General features: G+C 44.1%; 1 pseudogene; it reads right to left on the bottom strand.

Moving 5' to 3' along the window:
• Window positions 1–2,254: 2,254 nt before the first annotated feature.
• Window positions 2,255–4,861, bottom strand: LOC147451443 (uncharacterized; annotated as a pseudogene).
• Between the last annotated feature and the right edge of the window lie 16,389 nt (window positions 4,862–21,250).

Here is a 21,250-nt window from a genome sequence, read left to right as displayed (position 1 = left end):
GGAGAATTTACCTCTTGAATGTTGATGACAGTGCAGCCTGGCAATAGCACCTCAATGAAGGCGGATAGGGCCTCCTTCGTCTCTTCTTCTTCCGTCCTCCAGTTAGAAAATTCCTTTAGCCACTCGTCCATGATTGATAGTGGGCGTCACTTTCACCATTGTAAACTGAAGGGCTCTTAGAAAAGCCCTCCTCAGTGGGGGCACCAAATGAAGGACGCAAAGCAGACCCCGAACCCCGACGGCCTCTAAAACGCCGGAGGCCAAATGGCTCACCTCGAGCCTGCCACGGTAAAGCGAATAGGGGGCACCACCTAGCTTTGAGCGGCTAGGACGCAAAGCCCATGATGATATGAACACTGCAAGCCTACACACCGAGAGAGAGGAAGGGAGGGAGAGAGAGAGAGAGAGAGAGAGAGAGAGAGAGCAGAGCGAGAGAGAGAGAGAGAGAGAGAGAGAGAGAGAGAGAGAGAGAGAGCACTCGCAATTGATGAAAACAACCTCGGGGGTGTGAGGGTGAGTTATTTCGGCAATATTTACAAGGTGGCATGCCATGGTGGTAGAGAGGTAGGGAGAGGAGCTGGTGCAACCTACTTGGTGCGTTCTCTAGGGTGACTCAATGACTGTGAATACTCATTGCCAAGAGCATGCATACGTGTGTGTACATCGACCATTGGAGTCGAGGTATGGGTGTGGTTCCCTTTGCATGGTGCAATTTCCAAGGAAAACCCCACATACGAGACCTCCTCCTCCTCACGAGACCTCCTCCTGGTGATAGTGATGGTGTCAATCCCTCCTACTACACTCTACCCAATGCTTGGTTCCACATAAGTTGCCCCCCCGATAGTGACCTCTCAGTGCCAATTTATAGGTGTTGGCTGCTTGGATTATGGTAATCCTAGTGTGGTTAGGGTAATCATAATCAGGGAGACAAAGAAAGTGGTGGGCCCGGTGTGGTTGACCCTTGCTTTGTTTTGGGGAAGGTTATTAAAAGATGGGAATCTCTAGGTGGGCCTTTGTGACCATCACCTAGAGAGAGGATATTTACAAAATGGAAATTTTACAATGGCTCGGGTGAGAAACTAAAGATAATGGTAAAATAACCTAGAAATTACTGGGATGGCGTCATGGTTGCTTGTTGCCGGCGAATGGTGTGCTGCCGGTGCGTCGGTGTCGAGCGTACTTCTTTTCGGAGTCGGCCGGGGCATGCCTTCGATGCATTTTCTGTTTTTGTTGTTGGCGGCGCGTGCTTTGGATCGTCTTCTTCTTTTGTTGATGTCGATGGAGTTTTGCTTATTCTTCTTCTTTTGTATTTTGTCGGTGCGTGCGTATATGCGTATGTGTGTGCGCATGCGTGCGTAGGAACAAGGGAAGAGGGGGTACTATATAAATATATAATGTTCATATATATATATTTTATTTTTTCTTCTCTGATGCCGGCGGCTTGTTCTACTACGCATGGCGGAAGGAGAGGGGGGGTAGGATAGGGGGTGTGTATGTATGGTGTGTGTGTGTGTGTTTTTTTTTTTTCATGTTGCTACCGCGAGGGCGTGTGTGTGTGTGTATGTGATGCAACGCGGCGCACAGCGCATGGGAAGAGAGAGAAAGCTTTGGCGTGCTGTGGCGGCATCTGGATGAGAGAGAGAGAGAGCCTTTGGCGCTGCCGTGAGAGGGAGAGTGAGGGAGAGGGGGAGGGGAGAGGGGTAAGGGGATAAAAGATAGAGAGAGAGTGTGTGAGAGAGAGTGAGGGGAGAGGGGGGGAGGGGGGGGTGTTGTTTTTGCATGGGGATTAAGGACAAAGGGGGGGGATTAGTCAATGGGTGGGGTGTAAGGGAATATATCCGCGGGCCACGAGGGGGGGGATTGAGGCCGAGGGGGGTGTGAATGAGCCGAAGGAGGGTGAGGCGAGCAGGTGGAGAAGAGGGATGAGGGAATATTGGCGGGCCAAAGAGGGGGGGGGGGGGGAAATGAGGGTAGAGGGTAATGGGTGAGTGTGATTCGGGTAAGTGTAAGAGTGAGGGGGGGGGTTCTCACGCGACTCGCATCGAGGGAGCACGAGAGAGGGGTTGGGGTTTTCTTCTCTGAGTTTCTGCATGGCCGGGGAGGGTAAATTGGGGGGAGAGAGATATTAGGAAAAGGGGGTATGTAAGCAAAATGGGGGGAAGAGAGTGCGAGGGTTTTATCCGATGCCCGTGGGGCGGGAGGGAGAAAAATAGGTTACGATGGGGGGTACCGAGAGTGGGGGGGGGGGGGGAAATGAGTTTTTTTTTTTCCTTTCATTTCTGAAAGTCGGCTATCAGTAGCAAGCGGCATACTCCTGCTTGCATAGCAACCTTTATCAACAAATCCATCAGCAGCATGACACCAACCTCTGGCATCCGCTCATCCAAAACAAACATTGGCAAAACCTCATCTGTAGGCTCTTCAAGCGGTAAGGGAGCAGACACACAGCCTCGCATATCCTGTATCCTCGCCATAGCTTTAGCAACCAAAACTTGCGACTCATCATCAACATCGACCACCGGCTCATCGAACCCCCTATCATCTTCATCAAGAAATTCTTCTTCAGTCAACATGGCCTGACCACCACAAGGCATGAGAGAGGGTTGCCCAACCCCCTAGTATTCGCAAACTGGCTCTTCACCTACAACCTATTGTTCTTTAACCACATTATCGACATACATAACATCATAGGTCTAATACCTTGAGAAAGCAGACTGCGTTTCCCATGTGCTGTCCGTATCCAAGGCACTGCTACAGCTCGAACACAGCTCGGCTTTCTCCACAAAGCTCACTGACTTTGGAACTTCAGCTATCTTCTCCCCTGCTTCTTTTTCGGAAGGCACTTGGTCAAGCACATCAGGGGGTACTCGATAGACTCCTCTCTGCAACTGCTGAGCCCTGGTTGGCACTTTTTCTACCTCTTCTACCCTGGCATTAGCTTCATGTGCTTTGATCACATTCATATCGACAAAAGGAGCTTTTATCTCATGATGCTCTTCAATATGTTTGGGCCTAGGTCCACTAGCTACCGTGATTGCCAACTGTAGCAAACCTGCCTCCATTTCCTTCTTCATCTTTCGACTCTTTGCTCTGGAAATTCTGACGGCTTCATCATAAGTGCTTGGATCGTCATAGTCCTCTCTCTCACAAACATAGGGATGCAAACATGATAGAAACCTTTCGAGCTTCAAATATCCAACATTGGTTGCTTGGGTAGCAACCGCCAAATACCCCCAATAAGCTTGAAATTTATCAACAAAAGCATCAAAATTGGCACTTACGTCCTGTTGCAAACCTTTGATCTTCGCATCTGCTTCCGAAGCCAACACCACCTTTATATACCTTTGTAGAAATTTCTCTTGAAATCCTATCCAATTCTGCTTGTGCACGTCTTCTAAGCCATCAAACCAAGCTTTTGCTTTACCTCGCAACACCAAAGGTAGAGTCTGGAGCTTTGCTTCATCACCTGGCATCCGCAGTACTGTGAGCATAAATAGCTCAAAATCGGCAAGCCAATCATCAGCATCTTCATTTCCTTTCAACACTGGACCAAAATCTTGCTTCATCTTGACTCACAACCACCTTGTTAGGAAGCAATCAGTGGGTCCTCAGTGGGGGCACCACAAGATGGAAAGGGGGAAATGGGAAAACCACCAGCACATAAACTCGACGCCTCTATATAGCTTAGTGATCTCACAGCACCCCTATCCCCTAGCAAACACACATCCAGATACACAATCTGCAAACAACTAATGCCCAAGCCCGTACCTGACCATCCCTCAGACACCTCAAGATCATTGGCAGACTCACGTTTGCCCACAAGCTTCCATCCTCAAGACATATATCACAACCATACAGATAACACTCACTCACTCAATACATTCGACATACCACAAGATTTTTGTAGCCCTTTGCACACCCCTTGCTTGTACAAAAACAAGTCACATACACCACCCAGGCATGAGATCGAAAGACAATGTTATATATGTGCTCAAACAATGAGCAGAGGGAGCCTGCTTTTCTTGAGCTTCAGATCATATAAAACTATGGATTAAATTGGAAAAAAACCCCGGCATAACATACGGAAAGCCTATGGTGAAGTATGGGCGAGAGAGTGTGCATGGATACACTCTCCCTCAAAGCGGTGCATCACCTTTTCTTTGCTTATACCCCTCCTTACATGAGCTCCTGTCGATGCTGCCCCTGCATGAACGGGTAGCTTTCATCAACCCAGCATGGCCTTGCTTCCCTTCTCCTCCTTGATGGCGCCTCTCTCCTCTTTGATCACGCTGCCCTGCAACACCTCCCTTCAGCGCTCCTTCACCCCCAATCGCCTCATGCTTCCCCGCTTCAAGCCATAACTGCATCCCGCCCTTTGGCAACTCTCACACTTATGGTCGGCCACCCTCTTCACTGGCGGCCAACTACTGGCCTGGCGGCTCCTCACCTCCTCTGCACTCTCCCTGTCCTGTCTGCCACCTCGTGGCCCTTGCAGCCCTAGCGGCCTTGCAACCACCTCCTTCTTGCCACCTCAACTGGCGGCCCCTCCAGGCCTTGCTTTCCCCTGTGGCGACTCTCCAGCCCACCCTCTGTAGCTCTGGCCAATAGCGACCTCGCTATTGGTCGCCCTCTCTATCAACTGGCCTTCCCCCCTCATGCAATTGTCACACCCTTTCGTACTCACCTGGCGGGCTTTCCTTATGCAACTGGCCGTCTTCTCCTTGCTTTTCAGGGCGGGCTGCTCAGTCCCGATATCCAACTCCAGCCCCCTCCTTCATGGGCTTCCAGACATCTGTCCCGCATGCCATGCCATGCAGCTCACCAACTTGAGCCCTGAGCGACCCAAAAGCTCAGCCACCTGGTGGCGCCACCCTTTCTCTGCAATTCCGAAACTGGTTCTCGTTTTTTTTCCCCCCCTTCTTACAAAGCATGGCGATAATTTTACTTTGCCTTATATAGCTTGCGTTTTCGACCAGAGTTACCAGAGTTCGACCGCAATCCCTTTGCTTTGCCAAACGGGTAAGCCTCAAGACCGTGATAGCCGAGTCCAAATATTTCCATCTTCAAGTAGCCGCGGCCGCTTTCTTAGAGTCGCACTTCAATAGCTTTGTAATCCGATTGTCGGGATCAAAAGCTCCCCCTTAGCTTCTCATTACCCCAGCTTCAAGTTGTGCCCCACACAAAGCTTTATAAAAAGGCTACTTCTCATGCAGATGAATGACCTATGGCCGCCCCTCTCACTCCATCTCCTACAACGGCACCATCTGGTGGAGATACCCATCGAGCTTTGAAACCCTCAAGCACTTTGACCTCCAAAGCTTTTGCACCATCTTCGACCTATTCAATGCCTCATTTGCTATACACTCCTTGATAGTCGAGTGTCGTGCAGACAGCCTGTCCCAAATCCCATATCACAAACTTCATGGCACCTGCACCCAGCACCCCTTACCTCGTTCCCAACCTTGGGATATAAACATTTGCTCCTGTCACGTGTGATAGCAAAAAAAAACACTTGCAGTTTTGACTAGCGAGTGCTCCAACTCGGTTTACTTGGCTCCTGGCTCCATCAAGGTCTTTACCATTTTCCTGTAAACTGCCATGCCTCCACTTCTTCCACTTCCATGGATCGACAAAGTTTGGTTGTACCAACGGGGACTCGAACCCTTTCCACCTCTATGAGAGCCCAATGCACTAACCGTTGCGCCCGCGATGGGCACGTTGACATGTGGGCAAAATATAAAATGATAAATAAACTTGGAGAGGCCTCCTGCTTATCCAAGTTTACTTTTTCGTGTCCTAGTTTACCTTGGCCATCGTAAGGGTGTGCACGACCGGATCCCTGTGTCCTAGCTTCGCTGCCATGGTCCCAGTGCTTGGGCTTCATTAAAGTGCCCGTGCCCTTTAGTGTGGAGGGTGGTCTGCTAGTGCGCGTTCACCTGTCCTTGCACTTGAGAGAGAGAAAGGGAGAGAGAGGGGTCATCTCCCCTGAAAAGTTTTTCACCCGTGTAGCACTTGTTCAAAAAAGTTGTCAAAGCTTGTCATCCCATGGCTAATGAAGCTGAGTATAGGTGTTTTATTTGGATGTCTTTCTTGAGAAACAACAGATAGGGACCTCGAAGATGCATTCCAACCTTTTGGAAACATTCTCAAAGAAAAGTTGTGATGAACAGAGACTCGGGTCCCTAAAAGGGTTTTCGCTTTGTCACATTTTATAAAGCACTCAAGATGCAGGAGGTCATTGATCAGATGCAAGGCATGAAACTTGATGGGAGGCCCATCACTATAGATAAAGAAGAAGGAAAAGCAAGCAGGGATGGCCGAGGTGGATGATGGGTGTTTCAAATGTGGAATGGTGGAGGTCGCTATGGCAATGAGCGCAATGGTGACTGATATGGTGGTGGTGAGTGTGGTGTTGATCGGTATGGTGGGGGGCACACAGTTCTAACCGTGATGGTTGTCATAATAATCAATATCTAATTCTCCTAAATGATTTTCTCATGTTAAACTGATAATTTAATATGGGGAAGTGCCGAGGGTGAAAAAGTTAGAATATTGGTTAAGCTAGCAGACCGGCCATAGTAGGGATCCAAAGGAGGGAAAATAGGGATCCAAAGGGGGGGGCCATCTGCACAAGAGCCATGTGCAACAATGGGCTAAAAAGACCCTAAGGTTTAGCCCATTAAGACTTCCAAAATGCTAAGGTCCAAAATTCAAAGGTTGTGTCCAAAGGTCAACCTTAAGGGAATCGGATGCTTTGTGTGTGTACCAAAAAAGTCTTTGCAATCCCTACTTGGGAGGGGGCGAGCCTTGCATGTAGGAGATGAGAGAGAAAGCCACACACACAAACACAAGCTCCCTTTACACAAAGAGAATGAGGGACACATGTCAGCTCCCTAAGCCAGATGCCCACAAGGTGTACCCAATTCCTATTGGATGGCCTTGGAGGTGGACCAATGAGAATTAGGCTAGAGTAAATCTAGTTTAAAAACACTTAATAAAAGAACCAATGAGAATTAAGTCTCCTAGATGACTATTGGACAGTCTCCCAAGGAGTCCAATGAGCATTCATCAACCCAATGGCTTGCCTGATTCCTATTGGCGAAGAGGCAAAGGGGTCAAATGAGCGTTTAATTGAATTATTAAATTACCTAAAGCTCTGACAAAAGGGGAAAGGGGGACACGTGTCAAAAGGCTATCACTTATGCTGCTTAATTGTCATTGGCTTGACTTGGGGGGTCTAATGAGGGTAGAGCAAGAGAAAATAGAAAGAGGGCTCGCCCAAGAGAGAGTAGGTTGCTAGGAAATTACAAAATGAAGATCCACTTTTACCATTGAAACACAGAGCTTAGGAATGCTCAATAGAACTCTTTTTGGAAGCCATTATAATTAAAAAATGCTTATTTACAAACAATGGAGAGAGAGGAAAGCTTAAAATTTGGTAGCTTGAGCTAGATTGCAATGTTTTAGCCAAAGGAAGATCCTGTTACCTGTCACCATCACCATCAAAACAAACATAAAAATGTTAGTAAAAAATGGTGGAAGGCAGGTGTCATAGGATGATCCTACATGTCATAGATGTCAAGCTAAAAAAGAACAATCAAAAGCAAAAGTAAGCTACAAACCTGAGAGGAAGATTCCATTTGAGTAGAGTGGTGCGAGGGTGTGGTGAGATTTCTCTTTTTTTGATATCTTGATTGTGAAAAAATGTCACCTTGAAATGGACAACCAAACCTCTATATTTATAGGCTAGAGAGAAAGAAGAGTGCAACCTCAAAAACAAAGAGAGGGAAGCCCAAAGGGTGCACGGTTAGGGAGGGGTGGAGTCTTTTATATATATATATATATATATATATATATATTTATATATTGGGGGGTGAGGTTGAAGTAAAAGATATTTCCATCCAAAATCTTGTAACCTTATAAGCCTCTTGGTCTAGGCTCTAATGTGTGCACTAGATTAGTCTTTAGAGGTGGTTTTTGTGCTAGTGAGAGAGACCCTCCTCCACCCGCACTAGGAAGGATGAGGATTTGTCCCAAAGGATTATCAAACACACACTCACACACACTCTATGTGTGAAGTAAAGAAGACTATCTCTTCCCAAGCTTTAATGGAGAGCTCATCACCTACTCCAAGCTTGTAGATAGAAGATTACATCAACACACTCTTGGCATGTGGATGCAAATCCAACCAAGAGACAAGCTTCAATGCATGCTCATCTCCTCTACCAAGCTAATTACAAAGCTAAGCTATGCTAATATGAGTGATTATGTGAGGAGATGTACATCTTTATCGTAAGATACTCCTTCTTCCTCTCAATCTACTCTCATACCCTGCTAGCTCTCACCATCTTTGAAGGTGTGTGAGGTCTTGGGTCTGAGACCGGGGAGTGCTAAGTGTTTTGCTTAGTGCATGAAGCTTTCATCTTCATTGCACTAGCTAGTCTTGAAGGAACACACAAAATTGTATTGTACAATGTCTCTCTTGATGGGAGAAACCATAATACAAAGCCTTTTGGAGGGGGGACCGGCTCCATGCAAATCCGGTCCTCAACTGTTGTCAATAGCTTAATTTGTCTCTCTTTTTAAAGTATTATTCATGCTATCTAACTAGGTGTTATGATTTTTGTTGCTCTCTCCACCCAAACACTCTTGTAATTCTCATTAGGAATCTATTCTAATGAAATGCCCACTATGTTCATGCTAATTTCCACTACACACAAGTTTTTAGGCCATTAAATGTTACATTGGTACCAGAGCACAAGGTTTCTCTTTTCTTGCTCAAGAAGGGAGGTCCTCAAGCTAGCTATAAATGGTTGGTATTATTAATTGCCTGTGAGTAAGTAGAATAGGGATTTTTCAGCCTTGCAATGCGCCTTCTTTCGTGCAGTTAACGGGGCATCACCGTCGAGAGCTACGGTCTTCATAGTGGAGTCCTACGGGGCTTGCCTACGGCTTAACCACTATTGAGCTATTAGAAGCTTGACAGGAGTTGGTGCTGTTTTGGTGTTGAACGACCCTCTCTTCTATTTCTTGCAATTAATGGTATTCGAGCCGCGGGTACAGTAGCTTGAGTGCTTATTCTAAAGGGGTAAAGAGGAGTAGCAACTAGGGCTTGAAGTGCCAAAGTACATCTAAAAAGTTTACACCTAAAAGTTGTTAGAATGGCTGACAATAGTAAAGAGAGTGAAATTAATGTTGATAACTTTGATTTTGCTAATGAGCAGGCTACTAATGATGCTCCGATGCTTGTTAACTATCTTGTTTCTAGGCTCCAACAAGCCATGGGCAATGCATCTCTCCAAAGTGAAGTGGAACGGCAACTCCGTGCTAACGGGATTCTGCAATCTCATCACCATGACGAGAGAACACCTAGGAAGCCTCCTTGTGAGACTCCCAAAAGAGGTTTCTCTCCGATTCGGGGAGAATAAGAGAATCCATACGAAGGGCTCAAGAATTTACTTGATGATGCATCTTCTTCCCAAAGGAGAACTCAAGAGCCTCCATCGAAGGAACGAGAAAGAAGTGAGTCTCCCGCCGCCTCGGCGGAGATGGCTCCACGAAGACGGCGGCCTAAACGCTCTCCATCACCACCAAAGAGGAGAAGACTATCGCACTCTTCTCCACATCACAATTCAAAGAGGGATGATAAAAAGTAAGAAAAGAAAAATGCGAGAAAGAGGACACCCTCTTCTCCATCTTCTTCATCCTCTTCCTCTTATGAAAGTGATGGTGAAGACGCCGAGAATCAAGACAAGAAAAAGGCGAGAAAGAGGTCACCCTCTTTTCCACGTTCTTCAAATCCTTCAAATTCGGAAGAAAGTGATGGTGCAACCTTTGAACCATCAAAAAGAAGAGGCCATAGGAAATCCTATGCCACATGGAAGAGGTCGTCCAAGTTGAAGAAATTCAAAGAGGGAGGGAAGAGCATCTCTTTCCTTACCTATGATGGTACCGTTGGTGCTACGGACAAAGTCTTGGCCTTTACCCAACAGTTCGATGCGGCGTTTGGAGATGAGGGCTTCACGGAGTCCTCTAAGCTACGCCATGTAGCTATGCACTTTCAAAAGTCCGCCAGGCAATGGTGGTCTAGCCTACGGGCCAACGGTGAAGCTCCACGAACATGGAAAGCTTTAAGAGCTTCCATTATGAAGCAGTTTTTGGCCACCGATGCCAAAGACAAAGTACTCACCGAATGACGAAGCTTAAAGCTCTCTCCCTATGAATCCATCCACAAATATGTAGACAAGTTTTGGGACCTACAACTCAAAGCCACTGTCTTCAAAAAGTTGGATTTTGGAGAGCAAAAGAAACAATTTTGTGCGGGCTTAACCGAAGAAATGGTGGAGTATGTCAACTCCCAAAGGCCACGTACCAGATCGGCGGTAATACACCATACTATGGTGGCCTCGCGAATCAATTTCCAAACGGGGGCTAAAAGAAATAATAAGCCCATGGAAAAAGGGTTCCAACGAGCCTAAGGGGAAGGACAATGTCCAAAAGTCTCCTAGGGGCAACTCCAACAAAGCTAAAGAGAAGGGAGTTTACAAAGGTAAAAACAAACTCTCTCCTGAAGATCTTGAGCGTTATCGCAAGGATAATCGGTGTTTCAAGTGTGGCGAACAAGGGCATGCGTACCGCACTTGTCCCCAAAAGAACAACCGCCAAGATCCTCCTAGAGCTTCCTTGGTTGAAATCCATGAGGAGGAGACTCGCCAAACTCACCACAAAGGCTCACAATTTAATATCTATAGAGTTGGCCACCAAGCTAGGCATACAAGCCTACGAGATGGGAGATGTCCTACCCACACACAGTGCTTTCAAGGAGCAAGAAGCTTCAGTCACTCCCTTAATCGAGAAATTGAGGCTTCATGTTCAAAGCTATGTGGACAAAGAGGACTTCTTTATCTCTCCTCTCAAGCATGAGGATGTAATCCTAGGGGCACCATGGTTTGACCGCCTGGCTGCCCATGTTAAATTTCCTGAAAGGACAATCTCCTTTAAGTTCAGGGAAAAAGACATGTATAAAGATGCTAAGGAAATGGGTAACACTATCCCCATTGTACATACACCAGCTTTCAACAAGTCAATAAAGAGCTCTATTTCCGTGTACATGATTTTTGTTAAAGATTCTCAAAATGAACCTAATGCTTTAGCAAAAGAAAATAAAAGAAACCAAAAGGAATTAGAGTTATCCAATTTTCTCAAGGAGTTTCAAGATGTTTTTATTGACGACATCCCTTGTGAGCTACCTCCTAAACGAGGATATGATGACCATGCAATTGAACTTCTTCCAGGAATTTCACCGCCTAACAAACCTCCTTATAGAGTTTCTCAAGCTCAACAAAAGGAGATTATGTAGCAAGTGCATGAGTTAGTTGAGAAGGGCATGGTTAGGCCTAGCTCATCTCCATTTTGCTCACCGGCGCTATTAGTGCAAAAGAAAGACAACACATATCGCATGTGTGTCGACTATAGAGCACTAAATAGGATCACTATCAAGAATAGGTTTCGCGTTCCACGGGTAGAAGACCTATTTGATAAGCTTCAAGGATCGACCTACTTCAGTAGGATCGACCTGAAAAGTGGCTATCATCAAATAAGGATAGTTGATCAAGACATTGCAAAGACCGCATTTCGCACCACATTTGGTCTTTACGAATAGATTGTCATGCCTTTGGCTTGACCAATGCACCAGCCACATTCAACCGCTTGATGGAGAAGCTGTTCATGACTCATCGAACCTTCACTGGAGTGTTCTTTGATGATATTATCATCTACTCTAATTCATTGGAGGAACACAAGCAACACCTCCAGGTAATATTTCAAGTTTTAAGAGAGAATAAACTTTATGTTAATCGAACGAAAAGTGAATTTTTCTTGCAAGAGATTCAGTATTTAGGTCACATTATCTCTCAAGATGGTAGCCAAATGGATCCATCAAAGTTAGATGTAATAAAAGGATGGCCTAAACCAAGGAATCTTCATGAACTAAGAAGCTTTATAGGTATGTGTGCATACTATAGATGCTTCATAGAAAAGTTCTCACAAATTGCGGGACCATTACATGACCTAACAAAGAAAAGCGTTAGGTATACATGGTCTGCTAAGGAGAACAATGCTTTCGAAAAGCTTATCTCTCAACCTGTGCTTACACTACCGGATCTCTCAAAGCAATTTGAGGTCCAATGTGATGCTTGTGGTGATTTCCTTGGAGCTGTTTTGCTCCAAGAAGGGCACACCATAGGCTATGAGATTCGAAGGCTCGAACCTGTTGAGCAAGCTCTAGGCATATATGAAAAGGAACTCCTTGCAGTTCTACATGCCTTAGACTCATGGAAGCACTATTTATTGGGGACTCCTTTCATTCTGCGAACGGATCACCAAAGTCTTAAGTACTTCATGACGCAGACCAAGCTCTCCGACAAACAAATGAGGTGGGCAAATTTCCTTTTGCAATTTCATTTTCATATTGGTCACATTGCTTGCAAGCATAATCAAGTAGCTGGTGCACTCTCAAGACGGCCGAGAGTGAATGCGGTTTCCATAGCAACTCACAATGATCTATCTTCAATGCTAGATGAGTATGCTATTGATCCCAATTTTAGAGATGTGATTTCAGCCCTTGCATTAGGGAAGAAAGAAGAACCATTTACTTTACAAGATGGTTATCTTCTCTATGGCAATAGACCATGCGTTACTAACTCACTACGTGAGAAAGTAATGTATGAATCTCATGCTCCACCTTATGTGGGGCATAGAGGGATTCAGTCTACCTTAAAGGAAACTGAAACATATTTCTATTGGCCTACCATGAAAGTGAACATACAAGAGTATGTTTCTAAATGTGTGGTATGCCAAAAGAAAAAATTTGATAGAGGGAAGCAACTTGGATTTCTTCAACCCTAGCCAATCCCTAATTCACCATGGGAGCGCATATCCATGGATTTTATCTTTGGATTGCCTAAGTCTATCCATGGGGATACGGAAATATGGACGATAGTAGATAGGTTCAGTAAACAAGCTCATATTATGCATGTCAAAAAGACTATCAAAGCCCATCAAATGGCAACCCTCTTCATTACCCAAATTTTCAAGTACCATGGCTTGCCAATGTCCATAGTGTCGGATAGAGATCCTAGAATGACCAGTAATTTCTGGAAGGGTCTCTTTTAGAATTTAGGGACAAGGCTAAACTTCTCTTCGGCCTATCATCCACAAACGGATGGCCAAAGTGAAATAGCTAACCTAACCATTCTCGATCTACTAAAAGCCTATGTAACGGAAGTAGATCAAAGATACCAATGGGAGAAGTACTTACCCTTAGTGGAGTATGCTTACAATAAAACTGTACATACTTCCACGGGAAAAGCAGCTTTCGAGGTAATTGAGGGGAGATCAAAATGTCCCTTGCTACTTAAGGTACATGGGAAGATCTTTGTTGCAGATGAGTATAGCCGAGACCTACAAGAATCTTTTCAAAAGATTAAGGATGCTATCTCTATCTCACAGCAAAGGCAAAAGGCTGCTGCTGACAAGCACAAAAGAGCCCAAGAATTTAAAGAAAATGATTGGGTCTTATTAAAGTTTCCCAAGGCTCGATTAAGGCACACGACGGGCAAGAATCCTACGGGACACCGAAAGTACTATGTTAAACTAGCAAAAAGGTACTATGGTCCCTTCCAGATTCTTAGGCCAATCAATGAGATGGCCTATCAACTCAAGTTGCCCAATCATTGGCTCATACACAATGCTTTCCATGTGAGCCTATTAAAGCCTTACAAAGGAGAGACACATCAAGAACCATTTATTGAAGACCCACCGGAGATCGAGGACCAAGAGGAGGTGCTGCAGCCTGAGTCCATTCTTTGACATGAAGACAAGGTACTAAGAGGCGGTAAGACTATCCGACGATATCTTATTAAGTTTAAGAATTATCCTTTTGAAGATGCTAGATGGATGCAAGGCATACAATTAAAGGATAACCTAAACCTTGTCAATGCTTACAATGCTTCCAAGAGTAAGCAAATGTACAAAATGTTAAAAATGAACAAAGTTTTTTGTCTTATAAGACTCTCTTTTCTTTATTGTGCACAAAAATGAAGTAGTATGCATGCTTAGATCAAGTTTGCGGAGACGACGTCTCCCAAACACCAAGTAGAGCTTGTCACCCTACTATGGAAGATTAATAGGACTAATGTGCAGACATGCTTGCGGCAGCCTCAGGCTCTCAAGCGCTAAATAGACTAGTCATCCATTGTGGAATGATGTCGTAGGGTAAGATAGGGATCCTCTGCCCGCTAAGAAAAGGACTCATGAATATTCTTTATCTTCTCTACACCATAGTCGAGGACGACTATGATTTCAAGAGAGAGCTAATGTGTCATAATAATCAATATCTAATTCTCCTAAATGATTTTCTCATATTAAACTGATCATTTAATGTGGGGAAGTGCTAGGGGAGAAAAGGCTAGAATATTGGTTAAGCTAGCAGACCAGCCACAGTAGGGATCCAAAGGAGGGAAAATAGGGATCCAAAGGGGGGGGCATCTGCAAAAGAGCCATGTGCAACAATGGGCTAAAAAGACCCTAAGGTCCAGCCCAGTAAGACTTCCAAAATGCTAAGGTTCCAAAATTCAAAGGTTGTGTCCAAAGGTCAAACCTAGGGGAAATTGGATGCTTTGTGTGTGACTAAAAAGTCTTTGCATATCCCTACATGGAAGGGGGCGAGCCTTGAGAGTAGGGGATGAGAGAGAAAGTCACACACACACACACACACACAGAGGCTCCCTTTACACAAAGGGAATCCCTAGGCCAGATGCCCACAAGGTGTGCCCAGTTTCTATTGGATGACCCTTGAAGTGGACCAATGAGAATTAAGCTAGTGTAAATCTAGTTTAATTAATTTAAAAACATTTAATAAAAGAAACCAATGAGAATTAAGTCTCCTAGAAGACTATTGGGCGGTCTCCCAAGGGGTCCAATGAGCATTCAGGAGCCCAATGGCTTGCCTGATTCCTATTGGCCAGGAGGCAAAGGGGTCCAATGAGAGTTTAGTTTAATTATCAATTAACCTAAAGCTCTCACAAAAGGGGAAAGGGGGACACATGTCAATAGGCTATCACTTATGCTGCTTAATGGTGATAGGCTAGCCCTGGGGAGTTCCAATGGGGTGAGAGCAAGAGCATTTAGAAAGAGGGCTCGCCCAAGAGAGAGAGGGGGATGATTTTGCAAGGCATTATCACACACACACTCACATACAGTCTATGGGTGAAGCAAACAAGACTATCTCTTCCCAAGCTTTAATGGAGAGCTCATCACCTACTCCAAGCTTGTGAGATAGAAGCCTACATCGACACACTCTTGGCTTGTGGATGCAAATCCAACCAAGAGCCAAGATTCAATGCATGCTCATCTCCTCTACCAAGCTAATTACTAAGCTAAATCTATGCTAATATGAGTGATTATGTGAGGAGATGTACATCTTTCTCGTAAGATACTCCTTCTTCCTCTCAATCTACTCTCATACCTTGCTAGCTCTCACCATCTTTGAAGGTGTGTGAGGTCTTGGGTCTGAGAACGGGGATACTTAAAGTTGTGTTTGTTAAGTGTTTTGCTTAGTGCATGAATCTTTCATCTTCATTGCACTAGCTAGTCTTGAAGGAACACAAAGAATTGTATTGTACAATGTCTCTCTTGATGGGAGAAACCATAATACAAAGCATTTTGGAGGGGGGACGAGCTCCATGCAAATCCGGTCCTCAACTGTTGTCAATAGATTAATTTCTCTCTCGTTCGAAAGTATTGTTGATGCTATCTAACTAGGTGTTATGCTTTTTGTTGCTCTCTCCACCCAAGAACTCTTGTAATTCTCATTAGGAATCTATTATAATGAAATGCCCACTATGCTCATGCTAATTTCCGCTACACATAAGTTTTTAGACCATTAAATGTTACATAATGTATCAGAGCACAAGGTTTCGCTTTTCTTGCTTAAGAAGGGAGGTCCTCAAGCTAGCTACAAATGGTTGGTATTATTAATTGCCTGTGAGTAAGTAGAATAGGGATTTTTCAGCCTTGCAGTGCGCCTGCCTTTGTGCGGTTAACGGGGCATCACCGTCGAGAGCTACGGTCTTAATAGTGGAGTCCTACGGGGCTTGCCTACGACTTAACCACTATTGAGATATTAGAAGCTTGACAGGAGCCGGTGATGTTTTTGTGTCGAAAGACCCTCTCTTCTATTCCTTGCAATAAATGGTATTCGAGCCACGGGTACAGTAGCTTGAGTGCTTTTTCTAAAGGGGTAAAGAGGAGTAGCAACTAGGGCTTGAAGTGCCAAAGTACACCTAAAAAGTTTACACCTAAAGGTTGTTAGAATGGCTGACAATAGTAAAGAGAGTAAAATTAATGTTGATAACTTTGATTTTGCTCATGAGCAAGCTACTAATGATGCTTCAATGCTTGTTAACTATCTTGTTACTAGGCTTCAGCAAGCCATGGGCAATCCATCTCTCCAAAGTGAAGTGCAATGGCAGCTCCGTGCTCACAGGATTCTCCAAGCTCATCACCATGATGAGAGAACACCTAGGAAGCCTCCTTGTGAGACTACCAAAAGAGGTCTCTCTCCGATTCGAGGTCACCCTCTTCTCCACCTTCTTCAAATTCTTCACCTTCTGAAGAAAGTGATGGTGCAACCTTTGAACCATCAAAAAGAAGAGGCCATAGGAAATCCTATGCCGCATGGAAGAGGTCGTCCAAGTTGAAGAAATTCAAAGAGGGAGGGAAGAGCATCTCTTTCCTTACCTATGATGGTACCGTTGGTGCTACGGACAAAGTCTTTGCCTTTATCCATCAATTCGATGCGGCGTTTGGAGATGAGGGCTTCACGGAGTCCTCTAAGCTATGCCATGTAGCTATGCACTTTCAAAAGTCCGCCAGACAATGGTGGTCTAGCCTACGAGCCAACAGTGAAGCTCCTCGAACATGAAAAGCTTTAAGAGCTTCCATTATGAATCAGTTTCTGGCCACTGATGCCAAAGACAAAGTACTCGCCGAATGGCGAAGCTTAGAGCTCTCTCCCAATGAATCCATCCACAAATATGTAGACAAGTTTTGGGACCTACAACTCAAAGCCACTGTCTTCAAAAAGTTGGATTTTGGAGAGCAAAAGCAACAATTTTGTTCGGGCTTAACCGAAGAAATGGGGGAGTATGTCAGCTCCCAAAGGCCACGTACCATATCGGCGGTAATACACCACACTATGGTGGCCTCTCGAATCAATTTCCAAACGGGGGCTAAAAGAAATATTAAGCCCCCGAAAAACAAGGGTTCCAATGAGCCTAAGGGGAAGGACAATGTCGAAAAGTCTCCTAAGGGCAACTCCAACAAAGCTAAAGAGAAGGGAGTTTACAAAGGTAAGAAGTGACTCATCGAACCTTTATTGGAGTGTTCTTTGATGATATTATCATCTACTCTAATTCATTGGAGGAACACCACAAGCAACACCTCCAGGTAATATTTGAAGTTTTAGGAGAGAATAAACTTTATGTTAATCGAAAGAAAAGTGAATTTTTCTTGCAAGAGATTCAGTATTTACGTCATATTATCTCTCAAGATGGTATCCAAATGGATCCATCTAAGTTAGAGGTAATAAAAGGATGGCCTAAACCAAGGAATCTTCATGAACTAAGAAGCTTTATAGGTATGTGTGCATACTATAGACGTTTCATAGAAAAGTTCTCACAAATTGCGGGACCATTACATGACCTAACAAGGAAAAGCTTTAGGTATACATGGTCTGCTAAGGAGAACAATGCTTTTGAAAAGCTTATCTCTCAACCTGTGCTTACACTACCGGATCTCTCAAAACCATTTGAGGTCCAATGTGATGCTTGTGGTGATTTTTTTGGAGCTGTTTTGCTCCAAGAAGGGCATGTCATAGGCTATGAGAGTCGAAGGCTCGACCCTGTTGAGCAAGCTCTAGGCATATTATACGAAAAGGAACTCCTTGCAGTTCTACATGCCTTAGACTCATGGAAGCACTATTTATTGGGGACTCCTTTCATTCTGCGAACGGATCACCAAAGTCTTAAGTACTTCATGACGCAGACCAAGATGTCCGACAAACAAATGAGGTGGGCAAATTTCCTTTCGCAATTTCATTTTCATATTGCTCACATTGCTGGCAAGCATAATCAAGTAGCTGATGCACTCTCAAGACGGCCGAGAGTGAATGCGGTTTCCATAGCAAGTCACAATGATCTATCTTCAATGATAGATGAGTATGCTATTGATCCCGATTTTAGAGATGTGATTTCAGCCCTTGTATTAGGGAAGAAAGAAGAACCATTTACTTTACAACATGGTTATCTTCTCTATGGCAATAGACTATGTGTTACTAACTCACTACGTGAGAATGTAATGTATGAATCTCATGCTCCACCTTATGCGGGGCATAGAGGGATTCAGTCTACCTTAAAGGGAATTGAAACATATTTCTATTGGCCTACCATGAAAGTGAACATACAAGAGTATGTTTCTAAATGTGTGGTATGCCAAAAGACAAAATTTGATAGAGGGAAGCAACTTGGATTGCTTCAACCCTAGCCAATCCCTAATTCACCATGATGCTTTGTGTGTGTACCAAAAAGACTTTGCAATCCCTACTTGGGAGGGGGCAAGCCTTGCATGTAGGGGATGAGAGAGAAAGCCACACACACACACACAGAAGCTCCCTTTACACAAAGGGAATGAGGGACACATGTCAGCTCCCTAGGCCAGATGTCCACAAGGTGTACCCAATTCCTATTGGATGGCCTTGGAAGTGGACCAATGAGAATTAGGCTTGAGTAAATCTAGTTTAATTAATTTAAAAAAAACTTAATAAAAGAACCAATGATAATTAAGTCTCCTAGATGACTATTGGACAGTCTCCCAAGGGGTCCAATGAGCATTCAACAGCCCAATGGCTTGCCTGATTCCTATTGGCCAGGAGGCAAAGGGGTCCAATGAGAGTTTAGTTAAATTATTGAATTACCTAAAGCTCTCACAAAAGGGGAAAGGGGGACACATGTCAGAAGGATATTACTTATGCTACTTAATTGTCATTGGCTTGACCTGGGGAGGTCCAATGAGGGTAGAGAAAGAGCAAATAGCAAGAGGGCTCGCCCAACAGAGAGAGGGGGCTGATTTTTGCAAGGAGTTATCACACACACTCACACACAGTCTATGTGTGAATTAAAGAAGACTATCTCTTCCCAAGCTTAAATGGAGAGCTCAGCACCTACTCTAAGCTTGTGAGATAGAAGCCTACATCGACACACTCTTGGCATGTGGATGAAAATCCAACCAAGAGCCAAGCTTCAATGCATGCTCATCTCCTCCACCAAGCTAATTACTAAGCTAAGATATGCTAATATGAGTGATTATGTGAGGAGATGTACATCTTTCTTGTAGGATACTCCTTCTTCCTCTCAATCTACTCTCATACCCTGCTAGCTCTGACCATCTTTGAAGGTGTGTGAGGTCTTGGGTCTGAGACCGGGGATAATTGATGTTGTGTTTGCTAAGTGTTTTGCTTAGTGCATGAAGCTTTCATCTTCATTGCACTAGCTAGTCTTGAAGGAACACAAAGAATTGTATTGTACAATGTCTCTCTTGATGGGAGAAACCATAATACAAAGCCTTTTGGAGGGGGGACCGGCTCCATGCAAATCCATTCCTCGACTATTGTCAATAGCTTAATTTCTCTCTCTTTTGAAAGTATTGTTGATGCTATCTAACTAGGTCTTATGCTTTTTGTTGCTCTCTCCACGCAAGCACTCTTGTAATTCTCATAAGGAATCTATTCTAATGAAATGCCCACTATGTTCATGCTAATTTCCGCTAGACACAAGTTTTTAGGCCATTAAATGTTACAATGGTGGCACATGCGATCTCTATAGCATTGCTGGTCCTCGAGAAGTGATGGTGGTGGGCAGGAATCAAGGGGTAATTATGTTGGGGGTGGTGGTGGAGGTTGTTAATCTCTACTTATGATTATTTTGATTAACTCAGATGCTTTGGTTGTCAAAGGTTTTGGGATAGGAGCTTCTCATTAAGCTCTGCACTAGAAGGATGCACGAAACAATTAGGATTTCATTGTTATAAAAATTTTCTAGGGCTGCTGAAGTCTTATACCTTTTTGCATCACAATTTAGTCAAAGTGGATTGTGTTTTGTAAAACATGACATATTCCAGGTTCTCATGTTGGAAATATTGACACTTTTTTGTTCCTATTGAGGTGTTTTAAAGAGAGGAGAGGGGGGGGGGGGGGGGGGGGGGGGGGAGGAAGGGGGCGGGGGCTCCAAACCGAGTGAGCATGGACGTCGCCAGTCCACTATCCCATGCTACCCAATAACATGTTGTCAGCAGTTTTAAAGCAAACAAAAACACCTGCTATAAGACTAGAAGCCCAACCTACTTAACTCAGGGGTTAGAGTATCGTTTTGAAGTGATTTTGCATACCTAGTTGTCTTCCCTACCCAATTGATGTGAGTATGCATACCTAGCAACGTATCCTTGGCATCCTCTTGATCCATCAAATCACTCTCCCCTGCAATATGCAAGGAAACATCTCTAATGGGAGAATATTGTGCTCTGATAGAGTCCGACAATGCTTCCTTCACAAAGAGATACAAGTATATCACAAGAGAACAACCCTGCTTGACTTATACATATATATACATACATAGATATACATACATACATACATACATATATATATATATATATATATGTATATATATATATATATATATAGAGAGAGAGAGAGAGAGAGAGAGAGAGAGAGACTCAAGGAGATAGATAGATAGAGAGAAGGGGGGGGAGAGAGAGAGAGAGATAGAGGATAGATATATATATATATATATATATATATATATATATATATATATATATATATATATATATATATATATATATATATATATATATATATATATATAGAGAGAGAGAGAGAGAGAGAGAGAGAGAGAGAGAGAGAGAGAAGCTCGCTTCAAAAACTCTGTTTGGAGTGAGCTTATTGGAGCAAGTTTCTAGAGCAACATTTTTTTAAAGGTTTGGTTAATTGAGCACTATCTGAAAGAAAATCACTTCAAAGCTCGCTCAAAAACCTTGCTCTATTCCAATCCCCTAGAGAGACTTGTCACATCAACAAAAGAAGGAAAAGAATCATCGATACATACATTCTCTATGGAGTTTTCCCTAGGCAAGA

Source organism: Adiantum capillus-veneris, chromosome 9 (genome assembly GCF_014529385.1).
Source record: "Adiantum capillus-veneris isolate H3 chromosome 9, ASM1452938v2, whole genome shotgun sequence".
NCBI lineage: Eukaryota > Viridiplantae > Streptophyta > Polypodiopsida > Polypodiales > Pteridaceae > Adiantum > Adiantum capillus-veneris.
This window is presented reverse-complemented; position numbering and strand designations above follow the sequence as displayed.